General features: G+C 52.0%; 1 protein-coding gene across 6 annotated transcripts in view; it reads right to left on the minus strand.

The window, feature by feature from the left end:
* PLEKHG2 (pleckstrin homology and RhoGEF domain containing G2) overlaps positions 1-15,917 on the minus strand; it is a 53,451-nt gene that overhangs the window by 22,940 nt on the left and 14,594 nt on the right. For 4 of the 6 annotated variants that reach the window (XM_039325097.1, XM_039325092.1, XM_039325095.1 and 1 more), the window contains 2 exons: positions 14,188-14,319; positions 12,974-13,082 (listed from right to left, as the gene is read on the minus strand). The gene's annotated coding sequence lies outside the window, so the exon portion shown is untranslated. Of the gene's footprint in view, positions 1-7,042; positions 7,104-12,973; positions 13,083-14,187; positions 14,320-15,917 lie in introns of those variants that run through there. The other 2 variants (XM_039325096.1, XM_039325098.1) reach the window with 2 other exon arrangements.

Raw genomic sequence — 15,917 nt, forward strand, 5'->3', positions numbered from 1 at the left:
AAGTCAGTCGTATATAAACGGCTGGGTTCAAAACAAGCCAAGATGGCAGTCAACTTTCCAGTGGAGTTTAATTGCCTGCAGCCTCCCTGAATTTCTCAGAAATAAACCCAGCCAGCCAAAGGAGCACTGAATAACAGAATAACAGAGCTGGAGGGGACCTTGGAGGTCTTCTAGTCCAACCCCCTGCTCAAGCAGGAAACCTTATACCATTCTAGACAAATGGTTGTCCAATCTCTTCTTGAAAACCTCCAGGGTTGGAACACACACAACTTCTGGAGGCAAATTGTTCCACTGGTTAATTGTTCTCACTGTCAGGAAATTTCTCCTTAGTTCCAGGTTGATTAGTTTCCATCCATTGCTGCTTCTCCTGTCTTCAGATGCTTTGGAGAATCAGTTGAGCCCCCCCCTTCTTTGTGGCAACCCCTCGAATATTGTAAAGCGCTATCACGTCTCCCCTCGTCCTTCTTTTCATTAAACTACCAGGCAGACCCAATTCCTGCAATTGTTCTTTATATGTCTTAGTCTCCGGTCCCCTGATCATCTTTGTTGCTCTTCTCTGCAGCCTTTCTAGAGTGTCAGCATCTTTTTAATGTCACAGCAACCAAGCCCTAAGTGGGGAAAGACGAAGAAATAAAGCAAAGAAGTGCAGGATCCTTAAAAGGAGGGGGGGATCCTATGCCTGGGACCCCAAAGAAGGAAGAACAAAGAAAGGTTTGAAGGGGGGGAAAAAACCCACCAGACTTTTGCAGCCTCAGCCAGGCATCTGCCTCAGGGCTCTGTCCAAACATGACCATCTGAGGAGGGGGCAAGGAAGCCCCCTTCACCCTGGGCCTTGCTTGCAAGAAGCTACATGAAGCAGATCGGCCTGAGCAGAACCGATGGCCAGGAAAAAGCTCCTTAAAGGCAGCTGGGACAGAAGAGGCGGCAGAGGGAGGAGGAACACCACCGTGTGTGAAATGCTTGAGAAAAAGCTGTTAGTTTGCTTTTCCAAATCCAATTTGGCGTTGAGCTGGGCAAAGAGGACATTCCGACATTCCTCTGACCAGCAGCTGGTGGGGGAAGCCTTGGCCAACTCGGAAAAAAGGAGGGAGTCAGGAGGGCCCTCTTGGGAAGACGGAGGGAAGGGGAGCCGGTTGAGGGTGGGATGGGTGGGGTGGAAATTAAGATGCATTGTGGGCCTTTCCCTCCCGTTTAAAAGCTGAGCGTTTGCAGAGGAAGGGGGCCTTTCTGGTCAAGCTGGAAGCGCCCCCCACCCTCCCCGGACTGTCCTTTGCCTCCTTGGCGACTGGGCTGGGCAATGTCCTCCCCTAACTTAAAGCCTTTGGATGCTCCGGAAGTAGGTAGCTCTGTTGGGAAGGAAAGAGGATCACTTTTCTTCTGGACAATGTCCTCTTGAGTTTCTCTGCTTTGGGGGCCTCATCCAGGGAATCTTTTGCTGGGGTTTGCTCTCCAGAGTATGGAGGGCGGTCTAATCCTTGCTCTAGAGCAGGGAACTCCAAACGTGGCAACTTTTAAGACTTGTGGACTTCAATTCCCAGAGTTCTCCAGCCAGCCATTCCTGTTTCTTTTCTCCTGCCCCCTAGAGCGGAGAGATTGTAGAGGAAGGGATTGTGAGAGAATAAGCAGGCCACCAGAGGAATTCACATGAAAAAGAATGCATTTGTCTCAGGGAATTCTGGGAGTTGAAGTCCACAAGTCTTAAAGTTGCCGAGTTGGAGACCCCTGGTCAAGAGCAGTGATCTTCAACCTTAGTGACTCTAAGAAGTGGACTTCAACTCCCAGAATTCTCCAGTTGAGGATGGAAAGCAGTTTGCTTTGGTAGAGCTTCATCAATGTTTCTTCCAGAAGATGGCCCTGTCCCACATCTGTTGGACTCCTCCCAAGCAGGAGGAAGGAATATTATGCATGTTCATCACCTTGAATTACTTTATTACTTGAATGAGTAATAAAGGCAGGATAAAAATATAATTTAAAAAAATCCCTCAGCCAGCCAGGGGCTCCTACCTGGCCAGACATGGAGGCCCTGCTGGAGGGGAGACTTCAACTTCAATTCCAGATGTGGTAACTTTGACTGTTGCATTTATCCCAGGAATCCCAGAGTTGGAAAGATGCCACCCCCCCCCCTGCCCCGTCCCCGGGGCTCAGGGACTCGTGCAGAGGGCTGCAGGGAAGCCGTGAGTCAGGGGCCTGGTACGAAGACGGGCTGCAAAAAAAACGGCGAAGGCAGCTCTTTTTTCCAGCTGCCTCAACAGAAGCAGAATGCAAGTCCTGGGAATCCTTTTGTCCTTTTTCCTTTGCGTGGGCCAGCCCCCATCTGGAGTCCGGTCTGGGGTGCCACGCTTCCAGGAGGAATCACGGGAAGCGGAAAGGGGTCAGGGGAGGACAATGGGGAGAATTAGGGGCCGGGAAAGAAGAAGGGCGACTGAGAGAGGCAAACCAGTGCTGGGAGAAGAGCAGACCCAGGAGAACAGAACAGACCCCCTTCCAATCTCTGCAAACGTTGCAGGCAAAACAAGGGGGAAGAGACGAAAGAGAAAGGCGCCAACTGCCTTTTTCTCCAAACCCTTTACGTTATTTTTCCCCTCCCCCCCTCTATTTCCTTTCTGAATTTCTCTTTGCATTTTGTATTTTGATAAACCAAGACAATTTTGAAAATAAAAGATGCGGGGGTGAAAGCAGGCCAATGGAGATTCTCAACCTTCCAGGACACGGCTGTCCCAAAGGTGCAGGCACTCCTCCTCGACTTACGACAGCTCACTTAGTAACCGTTCAAAGTTACAACACAACTGGGAAAAAAATGATTTATGACCCTTTTTCATACTTACGGCCCTTGCAGCGTCAGGTAATTTGCATTCAGATGCTTGGCAACTGACTCACATTTATGACGGTTACAGCGTCCCCTGGGGGGAGTCACGTGATCCCCTTTTGTGACCTTCTGACAAGCAACGTCCATGGGGGAAGCCCGATTCGCTTAACGACCCGTGCTGCTAATTACGCAACAGATGTGTCAAGAAAAGTCGTAAAATGGGGCAAGACTCACTTAAAAGGTCTCACTTAGCCACATACATGACTTGAGGACTCCCTGCACTTTTTTTTCCAAAAGGCAACTGGACTTTCTTGGGCTTTTTCCTTCGAAAACTTTTTGCTTCTTATCCAAGAAACTTCTTCAATTCAAAGAAAAAAAACCTAAGGAAGTCCAGCTGCCTTTTGGGGGGGGGGGGAAATAGAAGAAGCATTTTTGGGACCTACAGGGCAAAAAGTTGCTCTTTCTAGTTCCGAGAAGGGGAAGAATGGAATTAACGGAAACAAAGGCAGGTTCTGTTCTTATCCTAGTAGGAAAAGCAACCGGACAGTGGGATCCGTGACTGCCAGAGGTGATAGGGGCTCCCTTTGCTGACCGCCTTCGAGCAGAATTTTCCATCTGGATTCCTGCACGGAGCAGATGTGGAATTTTAGGCTCTCCGGGAGCCAGAAGCAATCACGCTCCCTGAAAGAGATGCTTATTTAAAAAGGAGCCCATTTTTTCCCCAATTCGGTGCCCCCCCCCAAGAGGTGTTGCTGTTCCTCTTCCAGAATTCCCAGGCTGGACCATTGACGGTGAAATTTGAACCTGGGACTTTCCAGCTGATGCTTTTGAGAAGGAAGAGGAAGAGGGAGGGAGGGCGAGGGCCAGTAACAAAGAAAGAAAAACAGGCTGTGGAAGGAGAAAGACGGGCCTGGATTAGTTGAGAAACAAAAAAAATATCTCCCATGTCAGCTGGGATCAGGTTGGTGTGGAAAGACGGGAATCTCACAGGAATTTCTGCCTTGGGAATCCAGGAGCTGCCAAGACTCCCTTCAGGATCCAACTGTGGCTGCTGCATTCCTACTCCCCCCCCCCAAGTGGGACAATAAAACCTCCGACATTTTCCCTATCACCCTTTCAAGTCAGTCACACAATTTCTACTGCAGCATTGATGATGTTACCTAGCTGGGTCATGAAACATCTGCAAGAAAACAACCAAGCTCAGAGGGCACCGACCCCACAATCCTCCTCCTCGCACTGACGATGTTGCCTAGCTGGGTGATGAAACGTCTGCAAGAAAACCACTAAGCTCAGAGAGCACCAAGGACTCCTCATTTTAAACAGAAGCTACAAATGTTCTCCTTTATTTTGAGAATCAATTGCACAACACAAGAGAACCGAACAATTTTTGAAAGAAGGTTTTGGAAGATCCCTGTCCCAGCCCTGCTCCTCCATGTCCCAGTGGCCGGTTGTTCCACAGGCAGCATGAGCTGGGATGAACGGACCTTCAGTTGATATGGAAAAGATATGAGCACCCCAAATCCAATCTCTAACTGGGAGCAACCTCCAATTCCACAGCCTGTTTTGGAACAGAGTGGTGTTTCAGTATTTGTGGGGCTGCCCCAAAGAAGGGGAGGGGATGAAGCCATTCTCCAAAGCCCCTGAAGGCAGGACAAGAAGCAACGGATGGAAACCAATCAAGGAGAGAAGCAACCTGGAGAATTTCCTGACAGTGAGAACAGTTCACCAGTGGAACTGCTTGCCTCCAGAAGTTGTGAATGCTCCATCACTGGAGGCTTTCAAAAACAGACAGAACAACCATTTGTCTGGAATGGGATATGGTAAGGGTGTTCCACCTTGGGAATTTCAAAGACTTGTGGACTTCAACTCCCAGAATTCCCCAGCCAGCACGGGGAAAGTTAGAAAAGAAAGAAGACAGTTGTGGTGACAAGGTGAGGACTTCCTCTACCTCTGAGCCCCTGCAGACTTCAGGGCCTTTTAGGGAAACACATTGGACAAGAAAAGCTTCAGTCCTGGACCCACAGAGTTGCAAGCAAGCCCCTTGCCAGCCCCACAGCACCAAGCGTGCCGAAGGGGAGGGGGGTTCCGGAGGAGGAGGAGGAGGAGGAGGAGGAGGAGGAGGAAAGTAAGGAGAGCTTGCCTGAAGGGGGTGGGCTGCCCGCTGGTCCTGCCCCCTTTCGGCTTCTGTGGAGCCCACCTGGCAGCAGCTGCCACCCCCTCTTCCAAATTCCAGGTTTCGCCACACCCCTTCGGCCCACTTCGTGACTCTCCACGCCTCTTCCTGCCAGTCAGTTGGGTCTCTTTGTTTCCCAGTTCCCCTCACCCCCATCAGCCGGCACCCCAAAAGGCCCAGCCTGCTCTTTCCCTCCCCACTGAAAATCAAATTCCCTCCAGCACCCAGGCAACCTTAAGGCAGAGAGGGATCCCCCCCCCAGTCTTGCCCCCTCCAGTCTTCAAGGCCACTCAAGCCCCCCCCCCGCCCTAAAACAACAAACCAACCCACGCAAGGAAGCAGCGGAAGCAGCGATCCCCAGGACCTATCCTAAAAGCGATCCCTGAGATTCCAAAGCCCCCCATTTTCCCTCTGATGCTCGGAAGTCCCAGAAACTTTCCTTAGATCCCAGGAACAAAGAATCTTTGCTGGAGGAGTGAAACCAGGGCATGACCATGGTTAGCTCCCCAAGGATTGCAGCGCCAACGAAGTGCCTCCTTTCCCTTTAACTTTCCTAGCCTGAATCCCCCTCATGCTTGTTTCTTGGAACAATGGCTGGGGGAGGAGGGGAGGGGGAAAGGTCAGGCCTTAAACCAGGATCCTTTCATTCCCATTCTTGCAAAATTGCCCCCAACTTTCTCACTCTGGATTCACCAGCAGGAACCCTCCCAAGCAGGGCGCCTGTAGCAGGGAGGGTCAAGACCTGCCTTCCTCCCCCCTCCCCAAGGCAAGAGCCCGATTCACGGCCCCCCCACCTTCTCCCAAGCAAGCCCCAAGTGAGTTACACAGAGCTGATTTGCAGAAAGCCTGGATGGGGCCCCGTAGCCAAGAAGCTGTGCAGAAACAGGATGGCAGGCAGACTTTTTGCAAAAAAACAACGAAACAATCCAAGGTTTGTTGGTAGAAGAACAGAACCAGCAGGATTGCACCTGAGCTCCAGGGCCTACCGATAGTCCTCGACTTATAATCATTCGTTTAATGACCGTTAGAAGTTAAAGGCATTGAAAAATAGCGCCTTATAACCCTTTTTCACACTCCTGACCATTGCGGTATCCCTGGGGGTCACAGGATCAAAATCTGGACGATTGGCAACGGGCGTGTATTTATGACGGTCGCCGCGTCCCCCTTTTGCGACCTTCTGACAAGCAAAGTCAATGGGGAAGGTAGATTCGCTTAGCGACGGTGTGACTAACCTAACTGCGATTCACTTACAGCTGTGGCCCGCAAGGTCGTAAAATGGGGCAAACCTCACTTAACAACTGTCTCACTTGGCAACAGACATGTGGGGCTCAATTGTGGCCATAAACTGAGGACTGCCTGTATTTTCAGCCCCAAAGTCCATCTCTAGCAGCTGCCAACCCTGGGCTCTTGACCAGGTGTAAATCTTCAGGTGGGTTTCCAAAAACTCGGCCTGCAGAGCCTAGAAGGGTGGGGCACAGGGCCAGGCCATGCTGCTCCTGCCAGGAATCCCCTCCGCTCAAAGGCCCCAGGGAGAAAGTTCTCCATCCCCGCCCAGCAGATCAGAGGAACCATTCTAACCTTCTCCTTCTTGGCCCCCAGGAGCAGAGACAACCAACCAAGGGCCCAGAATGTGGGGTGCTTCTCGGACCACCCATAAGCACCTTTCCCTTACCCCACAGGCCCAGGCAGCTCCATCTAGGGCAGGCAGTTCCTTGGAGGGACCAAAGTCTACTACTACCTTAGCTAGCCTTACAGTCAAATGCCACCCATCTTGAGGGGGAAGATCTCTGTCTTAGCTAAGCGCCCCCCCCCCCAAGTCCTGGATCCACAAAGGAAGAGAAGCAGCCCCCTGGAAAGCTCCCAAACAATCCCCCCCCCCCGAAGAGATCGCTTTAAAACTTCTGGATCCCTTCTCTGGACCACGAACCCAAGAGGACACCCCCCCAAACCTTCACAGAAGTCCGGCCAACTTACTCCCCCAGCAGGAGCAAAGCTCGCGCGCGGATCGGGCCCGTGGAAAATCCCTGCGCGGAGGGGGGGGGCTTGTAAGGAAAATTACTCACCGTCTGGAGCGGGCTTGGAAAGGGATCGGTGCCTCCGGGCAATCTTGAGCAAAGAAGTGGGGTGGGGGGGTGGGGGCAATCAGAAGAATTCGCTTCTTCGCGGCTTCTCGGTCCGGCTCATCCCCGGAGGCGTCCACGTAGAGCAGCCACGATCCGGAGGGGGGGTTTTGCGAAGCCCGGGGGCTCGGGGGTCTCCTAGCAATTGCAGTGCCGACCCGCGAGGCGGGCTCCGCTCCTCCGCCGTTCCCAGCAGAAGCCTGGGTGGGGAAGGGGTGAAGGGAGACCCCCCCTCACCTTCCTCCGCCTCTCCCGGGCTCACATCTTGCGGAGTTTGCCCCCTTTCTTCCCAAGGTGGGGGGGGAGGGAGAAGAAAGACTGGGGAGCCGGGGGGGGGGAGATTTTGGGGTGGGGTTGGGGGGAAGGAGGGGGTCCCGAAGGCTGCCGCCTAGACAAGGCAAGCAACAGATTCCAGCTGGAGGGAGGGAGATGCAGGGAGGGAAGGAGGCAGGCAGGGCGTGGGGGGGGCGGGAAGACCGAGGGGGCGGGCGGAGGTAGGAGCAGGCAAATGGGTTGAAAGGGAAGCGTTGGAGCGGGGAGGGGAGGCGGGGAGGGCAGAGGGATTCTCACACTCCCTTCTGCCAGACAGTTTCCTGTTGGGTGGGTGGGGGGGGGAGGCTTTAACTCCTTCTTCCCCAACTCTAGGCTTCGGTCCCCGAGAGGCATCGCCAAGAACCAGGTTTATAACCCTCCTTTGTTCGCAGGTAGAAATGAAGACGGAAAGGGCTAAGGCGGCGGAGGATGGGCTGCGAGGTCGCTGGCGGGGGCTGCGGATTGCAGGGATGCAGCCCCGTCCGGCTTTCGGCTAAGATGGTCCCCTGTTAGAATCAGAGTCGAGGCTGGAGGGACCTCAGAGGTCTTCTAGTCCAACCCCCTGCCCAAGCAGGAGACCCTAGACCAGGGGTCTTCAAACTTGGCTCATTTATGTCTTGTGGACTTCAACTCCCAGAATTCCTCAGCGAGGCACGCTGGCTGAGGAATTCTGGGAGTTGAAGCCCACAAGTCATAAAAGGGCCAGGTTTGAAGACCCCCTGCCCCAGACCATTTCAGACAGATGGCTGTCCAATCTCTTCTTGAAAACCTCCAGTGATGGAGTACCCACAACTTCTGGTGGCAAGTTGTTCCACTGGTCAATTATCCTCACTGTCAGAAAGTTTCTCCTTACTTCCAGGTTGCTTCTCTCCTTGGTGAGTTTCCATCCGTTGCTTCTTGTCCTGCCTTCTGGGGCTTAGAGGAGAGGCAGTGCTGGGCAAGCTCCTTCTACAAGCCTCACACACACACACACACACATAGACATAAAGCACTGTCTCACACAAGTCACCTGGAACCTGGCTGGGATGGGGACCAAAGTCTTTTCACACACCCACCCACACGCACACATCCCAAATGCAGGCTTCTATGCAGGATGATTGAAACATGAAACGCCCGCAATCGCAATCCTGCAATCGCAATCCGTGCAGCTTTCTTGCTCACCTTTGGGAGAAGCTTGACCTGTTGGGGCAACTCAGCCTGTTGGGTAGCCTGGCCTCCGAGGCAGGAAGCCGGGATAATCCCAGGTTACCTGCGTGGGGTGACGGTAGTCAGTGGGTGTGTTTGGCGCCCCAAGAGAGCCTGGGTGGGAGAAGCAGGAACAGAGATTGCGCAGAGGGCATCTTCCCTGAGCCCCCAACCATCTGCAGCTGCCCCTCCCCTCTTTTTCCTGTTGTCTTCACCCCCTCCCCTCTCCCTGGGGCAGGGGTCAGCAACCTTGGCTCTTTTATGAGTCCTGGACTTCAACTCAGGAATTCTGGGAGTTGAAGTCCACGAGTCATAAAAGAGCCAAGGTGTTGCCTACCCCCGCCCTGGGCGGATGCTGCATTTGGGCTAGGGGAGGAGGGGGGGGAGATAAAAACAGCAGAAAAAAGAGGGGGGCAGTTGCAAAAATGCAGGGAGTCCTGAACTTAACAACAGTTGTTACTGAGGGAGTCACAAGGGCACTGAAAAAAGTGACTAACGACCATTTTTCACACTTGCAACCATTGCAGGATCCTCCTGGTCACGGGAACAAAATTCAGACCCTTGGCAACTGACTCACATTTATGACGGTCACAGCGTCCCGGGGCTCTCGTGATCCCCTTCTGTGACCTTCTGACAAGCAAAGTCAGCTTCGCTTCCTGCCTAGACAAACCCCCACCAGGTGCTCTCCAGGATCCCAGGGCAGGTTCTGCCCTCCGACTCCATCTCCGGCTCTGAGCAGAGCAGGAAGGGAGAGAGGGGGCAGGAGGGGGGGGTCCTGGGTTTCTTGGCTGAGCTGGGGGAGGGGCCCAAAGGGTGGTCTTTCAAATGGCTTTAATGATTAACAGGAGACTTCCCTGAGCCCCCAGCCCCCTCCAAGGGGGAGGCCGGTGTCTGGCTGGGCCCAGGAGAGTCTCTTGTGGATGGATGAACAAAATGGATGAACAAAATCAGGGGGTCTGCCCTCCCCCCCCACAGGTAATTTGGACCGAGGAAAGAGGCACGGCGGAGGAGGAGCAATTCAAGCAGAGCTCTTTGCAACCCCCTGAATGTCTTGGGGGGGGGGCACCTGTTTGGAGAAGCTGACCCTACCCCCCCTGGCCATTCAAAGCCATATTTTACCAGCTCAGGCCCTGCACCAGCCAGGGGAGAGGAGTTCCCAGCCCTTGGAGGAAAGGAAAATAAATAGGATCCAGATGAGGAGGGAACGCACAGCCCAGTCCTCCACTGGCTTGTGCAACACACAGACACACCATGAAAACCAAGCGGGCCTCAAAGCGAAGGCCCAAAAACCGGAGCCCCGGAGGGGAGGCTGCAATTCTGCTCGTCTCCCTCCAGAGGGGGATTCTGGGAAACGAAAGGCAGGATAGGGGCTTCGCCTCTCCCAGGATGCCCTCTCTGTCTCTGCCGATCAGCTGCAAAGTGCAATGGGGTGGGTGAGCAGGCAGCCCCCCTCCCTCCCTCCCTCCCCAGATGCCGAACCAGGCAGAGAACAGCCTCTTTGTGGTGAGCTGGGAAAAGCCGCAATTTGCCAGCCAGCCGAGCAGCGTCGCCAGGGCATCCTGGCTGGCACAGCCTCTCCCCACTCAGCACAAAGGGCCGATTCACCTTTCCTTGCCCGAGGAAGAGGACAGGGCTGGCCAGTGGTTGGAGCAATCAGTCCTAAGCAGGCAGGAAGACAATGGGCGGGAGGCTGGATCAGAATCCACAACCAGCAACCCAAGGGGGAAACTCAAGTCTGGGGGGGGGATGCTGGGGAGGGGTGTTGGGAGGGCTGAGGAGGGGGGATGAAAGGGGTGGCTTCTCCTCCAAGCTCCTGCTGTCTCTTTTGGGGTCTCTCCGGGAAACAGAGCAAGACTCCATTCATCTAGGGCGGGGGTCTCCAGTCTCGGCTACTTTAAGACTTGTGGACTTCAACTCCCAGAATTCCTCAGCCAGCCATGTGCTTCCAATATTTGAGGGCCTGTCACACAGAAGGGGGGGGCTCAACCTCTTCTCCAGAGCAGAACAAGAAGCAACGGATGGAAACTCGTCAAGGAGAGAAGCAACCTGGAACTAAGGAGGAATTTCCCGACAGTGAAAACAATTAATCAGTGGAACAGCTTGCCACCAGAGGTTGTGGGTGCCCCAACACTGGAGGTTTTCAAGAAGAGACTGGACACATTAGTCTGAAAAGGCATAGGAGGTTGGTCTAGAAGACCTCCCAGCTCCCTTCTGACCCTGTTCCGACTCTGGGACTGTTGGGGAGCCAAACCCCTTCCAAGGAAGGCCAGCTGAGTTTGGGGGTCCAGGAGGGATGAAGAAGAGAAGGGGAAGAGAAGGCCGTGCCAGTCCGTCGGCTAACCCTCCAAAGCCAGAGGCAGCAGCCTGTCTTGCACACTCCCCTGGTGTGTCATTGTGAAGTCACGCCCCAGGAATGCGCTGGGCCTGGTTTTCTGAAGCAGTGACGCTTTGGAAAGAAAACCGGTGCTGGCTAAATCCTCAGGAGCCAAACGAGCACGGTGGGGGTGGGGGAATAGCAGCCGCTGGAGAGAAGGAAGGAAGGACTGGGGGGGGGGGCACGTGGGTCTGCTGGGGTCAGACGCGCCACCCCCTTTGCTAATGACCCCCAACTGGCTCCTGTGCACCTGGCCCAATGCAGTCACTTTGAGGAAAGCCTTGCAGGGGTGTGGGGGGGTGAGGTGGGGGGGCTATTGATTTCTATTGTTTTATACAGACTGAGAGTGGTGGGAGCTGGCTGGGACAAGGCTCCAGAAAGGATCCGGCCTGGCCTTGAGTCATCACCTCACAGGCGCCAATCCCAAAAAGGGTTAACTTTTTTCCCCCCATGGTTCCTTTTTGCAAAAGGAAAACGTTCTTCTCTTTGCTTTTTCTTTCTTTTTCTTTAAAAAATTACAAACGCTCCCTCCCTGCTTCTCATCCTGTTTCGTTCCTTCCTTTTAATAATAATAATAATAATAATAATAATAATAATAATAATAATAATAATAATAATAGCCTGGAACCAGATGGCCCCCTCTTGGCCCCCCAGCCCCCTTTTTGTCCCCCCCCTTAGCCCAAAGTTAGGGGAAAAAAGGGCCTGGGGGCTCCCACAGCCGGCAAGGGGACCCTCGTCCAGCGAAGAGGATTCTGCTCATTTTGCCACTGATCTTTTTCTCTCTCTCTCTTTTTTCCCCTGGAGGAAAAAAAAGCCATTTTTGCCTTTTAAAGGCAGAGATCCCAGAGGCGGCTGGCGGTGAGATGACTCACTCCCGCTCCCCCTGCCCCCCCCCGTGTCGTGGGAACCACAGTTGTGGCGGTCGAGGCGCTCTGCACACCGCCCAGGAGCCTCGCCAGCCTTTTCCTGGAGGGGGGGGCGGTGGGGGAGAGCTGCACACATCTGGGGCAAGACTCAGCACCCCTCGCTCCCCAGAAGGAGGCCCAGCTTTCCTTGTGGGGGGGGCTCAAATCCCCCCCCCCCAAGATACATTCCACTCATTTAATACAGAGAGTCCTCAACTCACAACCACAGCTGAGCCCGTGAGAAATTTGTTAAGGGAGTTTTGTCCCATTTTAAAACCTGGCTTTTATGCAGGTGGTCCTCAACTTACAATCAGAAATCTAATAAAAACAAACAAATGAATAAAAAAATCTAAAGCTGCAGCAGGATCAAAAGTTTTGCAAAGTGACATTTTAATCCCACCTCAGCCAACTCCTATGATCCCTCACCTCATAATGCAGTTGCTGTAGACATCACCTTTCTTTCTTTTTTCTTTTCCTTTCTCTCGCTTCCTCTCTCTCTCCCTCTCTCTCCTTCCTTCCTTGCACATAAATTAAGAGTAGCTTTGTCCAACCTGATCCACCTACAGATCATAGGATCCGTGTTGGATTGCTGCAAAGTATTAACTGAAAGGGGGCCAGAATCAAGTTTCTAGTCCACAAGAAGAAAATGGAAAAAAACAGATGGGAGGTGGAATTCTGCCTAGTAATTCTTCTTATGTGAGGTAGCGCTTCCAAATAAAGGCAATTAAAATAACTTTTATTTTATTTTTTGCCATTCCTTTCTTCCTGCTCATGGGGTTTGGATTTTAAACGGTTTGTGTTTTTTAAGGCTTTGACAATCTTCCTTTAATATGGTTTTATGGACTAGTTGTATTCCGTTTATTGTATTTTGCTGTGGTTTTTCATTTTGTGAGCTACCCAGAGCCAACACTTATGAGATGATTGGCTCTAAAAATTGAATAAATATTTTTTTTTTTTAAAAAAAAAAACAAACTTAGATGGAGGAACTTTAGCTATATGGCTAAAAGCAACTTCCTTTTGAAGGCGATGAATTAATACAGAAGATAACAACTGAGACAGAACTTGGTCATTTAAATTATCTTTTTCCCGGGGTATTACCTGTTTCTTCCAAGGCCTCCCTCTGAAGGGGTCAGGCTTGCTGGCCTGAGAAAAGCTGGGAGACGGCAAATGTCTCTCTCAAGGTCGGCTCGCCATTTCCAAGTTTGGTCTGGAAAAAAAAAAAAACAGTTTACAAGCCAAGAAATGAGAAGACCTCAAAGAAAAATATAAATAAAAGGGATTATTTTGGTCTGAGACTTGGCTCGAACATGCTGACCCACGACAAGGGCTGGAATAAGGAAGGAGCCGAGACGATCGCCAGGAGGGCTCCGGGCTCTTCAGAGTTTGCAAGTCTCACCAAAGGCTGCCCGGAGGTCATTTAGTCTGACCCCAGGCAGCTGCCCTCGGAGAACCATGCAGCATCTGAAAGCCAAGAGGTGGATGCAGCCAAAGTCATCCGGAGGACTGAGAGATCTGGAGGGCACTGACTATGGGGTGGGGAGAAAGCCGTGGGAAATTCCACAGGGAAAAAGGCAGTGGGAATGCAGGCAGGCCCAGCCTTGCGAATCTCATGAGCCAAGATCCGGGGGAAATATCCTAAGTTTTATTGCTAAACCAACATCATCGCCATGGCAACGAGGAACAACAAGCATAATCATACAGCATCCACACTGGAGATCTGCTGCGTAGGTGGCCAATCAGGCACACCCCACGTGCCTGGGGGGGGGGCAGAAGAGAGAGGGAGAGCCCCCTGGGAAGCAATTGCTCATCAGGCCAGGAGCACAAGAGAAGGGGACACACATACACACACACCCCACACAAAGCATTAGAGAAAGGAAAGGAAAGGGAAATGAAGGAAGGAAGGAAGGAAGGAAGGAAGGAAAGAAGAAAGGAAGGAAGGAAGAAAGAAAGAAAGGAGAGAGTGAAAGAAAGAAAAAGAAGAGGGGGGAGGGAGGGGATAGGAGGGAGAATAGACAGAAATGGGAGGGAGGGCGGGAAGGAAGGAAGGAAGGAAGGAAGGAAGGAAGGAAAATAGAAGGCAATTAGGGAGAAATGGAAGGAAGGAAGGAAGGAAGGAAGGAAGGAAGGAAGGAAGGAAGGAAGGAAGGAAGAGGGGAGGGGTGGGGAGGGGCTTAGGGGCACTTCCAGCATAGGGCCAACATTTCACTTTCCCCAATTTGTACAATGGCTATGGAAAGGAAGGAAGGGGGGGAAAGAGACTGAGAAAGGAAGGTACAAAAAAAAAGGCAGAGGGCTGGGCCAAGTCTCCCCACCTAAGGCAGAAGCCGCTGTCAAAATCCCCCCTAACCAGCCAGGCGCCCATCTGCTCTTCGAAAGGAAGCCGGCATTTCGGTTCTGCATCCCGGAGACCAAATTCTCCTTCCATCTGGGCCTTTCCTGCAAATCTGTCAAAAAACAAAACAAAACAGAAAACCCAAGAAACAATTTTAGGAACAAAAACTAAATGCAAAAATAAATCCTTTTAAAATCAAGTTGAACTTTTTAAACTTTGCCAAAAAGGCATCGCATAATCCGTGGAATGGCTGAGTGTTCTTCTGTCTTAAAAAGATTTTTTTTTTTTTTACTTTTACCAAACAAATATCTACAACAGGAGATATGCTGGCTGGGGAATTCTGGGAGTTAAAGTCCACAAGTTTTAGTTGCTAAGGCTGGACACCTCTGATCTACAGGAATGTTTAAATCAGCAGGTTGTAAAAACCAGGTTAGCTTCCCCCCAAATACACCTCATCTCAGTTTGAAGAAGAAATGTCCCCCCCCCCCAAAAAAAACAACAACCAGGATCCTTACCAGGTGAACTTCACCTGTGGAGCACCCAGCCAATCATAAAGTCTGCAGCGCCCTCCAGTGGCGAGCAGGGTCACCTCTCTCCAAACTTATGCTCCAGAGGGAGGAGCTTCACGAGGCCACGCCCCCTGGCCAAACTACAGTTGCCAAGAGCCCTGGGGAAACTTCACACCATCTGAATTTGTCCAAGTTTAAACTGTCCATCTTCTCCAAATACCCGTTTTAGGGGGGGTGGGGGAGAAAAGGGAGCAAATGTTGGGATGGGCTTTATCCTTATCGGCCGCTATGGGTCTTTTGAGGGCATCAGGGAGGGTCTTCCTTTTAAATTCTTTGCTTCAGGACAGCTGTGGCTGCTCTTGCAAGGGGGCAGTGTGTGTGTGTGTGTGTGTGTGTGTGTGTGTGTGTGTGTGTGTGTGTGTGTGTGTGTGTGTGTGTAAAGATGTTGAGAATAGGGAAAGAGTGCAGAAAAGAGCAAAAGAGGATGATTAGGGGATTGGACGCTAAAACACAAAGAACAGTTGCAGGATTTGGGTATGGCCAGTCTAGAGAAAAGAAAGGACGAGGGGGGACATGATAGCAGTCTTCCAATATTTGGGGGGCTGCCACAAAAAAGAGGGGGGGGGTTTCCACCTATTCGCTAAAGCACCCGAAGGCTGGACAAGAAGCAACGGATGGAAACTCATCAAGGAGAGAAGCAATCTGGAACTAAGGAGAAACTTCCTGACAGCGAGAACAATTTAATCAGTGGAACAGCCTGCCTCCAGAAGTGGTGGGTGCTCCATCCCTGGAAGTTCCCAAGAAGAGACTGGACAACCATAGGTCTGAAATGGTCTAGGGCAGGGGTAGGCAACCTCGGCTCTTTTATGACTCGTGGACTTCAACTCCCAGAATTCCTGAGCCAGCTTGGCTGTCTCAGGAATTCTGGGAGTTGAAGTCCACAAGTCATAAAAGAGCCGAGGTTGCCTACCCCTGGTCTAGGGTCTCCTGCTTGAGTGGTGGGTTGGACTAGAAGACCTCCAAGGTCCCTTCCAACTCTGTTATTCTGTTATGATGCAAATAAAAAAAGGGAGTCAAGGTAGCCTCTGCACCACACATAAAAAGCAGAATTAATAAAGAGAAACTGCTGGGCTGGCCAACTCAAGATTTTGCATTGCATAATCTGGGAAGAATCACACCTTGTTCACCTGCTCCTAAGTGG

This window comes from Crotalus tigris, unplaced genomic scaffold, assembly GCF_016545835.1.
Source record: "Crotalus tigris isolate CLP2741 ecotype Arizona unplaced genomic scaffold, ASM1654583v1 scf7180000024316.1084291, whole genome shotgun sequence".
NCBI classification, from domain to species: domain Eukaryota; kingdom Metazoa; phylum Chordata; class Lepidosauria; order Squamata; family Viperidae; genus Crotalus; species Crotalus tigris.